The following is a 1443-nucleotide window of genomic DNA, read 5'->3' as shown; positions in this document are numbered from 1 at the left end:
AATCAATACAAGCGATCAACGGAGCACAAAAGAAAGGAATTCTTTGCGCCCTAGTCTCTTCGGACGTGTCCGAAAGAACAGATAATGTCTTAGTATAGATAAGGATTACTGGCCAATGATCTTCAGTGCAATCGCTATATTAACTGCCGCGAGTAATGAGTATAATGGGCAGGGTCACTACAAATGTAGTGTGTGGTCAGTAAATTGGAAGTGTGTGTCTCACGCGGAGCGTGCCAGAGACAAGTGCTTACAGTTGCACTATCCCCTCTGTCTTCGATGGCTCAGTCGGATAGAGCGCCTGCAATGTAAGCAGGAGATTCCGGGTTCGAGTCCCGGTCGGAGCGCACATTTTCAAGTGTGCCCATTGATACATTTATCAATGCCTGCACGCAGCTAAGGGTCTGGTTTTCACTGTAATTTCTGTCTTCATTTACGTTGTGGGGAAACCTTACCTCGGCTATCTCACTTGCGCAGAAAACTAATATTTTATGTAGCCGAACTGCACCAATAGAAGTATGGCTAGAACCTCAAGTTGCCAGGAAAATTCCACTTCTATTCATTATAATTTATAGCTCTCAACATTTTTTCCATGGTGGCATATGTTTCCTTCCAGTGCACTGAATAACAGGTTGGAGTTCATGGCAACACATTGTCATTGTTCGATAACACAGTTTTAAGGCAGTGAACAGCCACCAGCCATCGGGATTGTGTTCTATATTAAGTTTACTGATAAGGACAGTTGCTCTTCTACAACACACTGCATCACTTTCTACGGGAAAATAGGTTCCAGAGTCATTTAACGTGTTCGAAAAACAGATACAGTAAAATCTTCATCAAGAGCTCCCCACTGCTTGAGTCTAGATGTGAGCAATTGTGCGCCCCTCTTTGACAGCGTCGGGTCCGTCACAAGCTCATATAACTCATGTTGAGTGATCGATTGGTGATGACTTGATGAAATGTTGGCTGTGAAAGTATCAGTGGATGGCGATGAATCCTAACCATATTTGGCTTACCTATGTCGTGTTTGTCTGGATCATGCTCTGCGTTGGATGAACCACTGCGGTTAGAGGTGAGGGACTACGGAACTGGTAGTTCCTCATAATGGGGGAACAAGACGAATAGCTGAAGGGACATTGGGATATGTGATAGTCCATTTTTTCCTGAATATCCTTTTAATGAGAAGATTCATGCAAAACTAGCAAATTGTAGAAAGATCGGACGACTGTCTCAGTACCAGGGGAACATTAAACGGCGTTTCTGTTTTTCTTCCATATATCCAGTCCCGCAAGTCTGTGTAACACGCTTTACATCAAATGTATGGTGCCCACTGCTTGTCCATATCTCCTACTTTACAACAAAAGTGCACGTAGTAGTAGGCTTTCATTACTATTGGCGTGAAATTTTTGTCTGCACTAGCAAACGTTACTTTACCATAAGGATAAC

The 1443-nt window shown here is 43.2% G+C and overlaps 1 non-coding gene across 1 annotated transcript; it reads left to right on the top strand.

Moving 5' to 3' along the window:
- Positions 1 to 270: 270 nt before the first annotated feature.
- Positions 271 to 344, top strand: Trnat-ugu (transfer RNA threonine (anticodon UGU)). The gene has a single exon. It is a non-coding gene; the product is annotated as a tRNA-Thr (tRNA).
- Positions 345 to 1443: the final 1099 nt, after the last annotated feature.

Source organism: Schistocerca gregaria, chromosome 4, assembly GCF_023897955.1.
Source record: "Schistocerca gregaria isolate iqSchGreg1 chromosome 4, iqSchGreg1.2, whole genome shotgun sequence".
Taxonomy (NCBI): domain Eukaryota; kingdom Metazoa; phylum Arthropoda; class Insecta; order Orthoptera; family Acrididae; genus Schistocerca; species Schistocerca gregaria.
The sequence above is the reverse complement of the archived record's forward strand: the minus strand, read 5'-3'. Positions and strand labels throughout refer to the sequence as shown.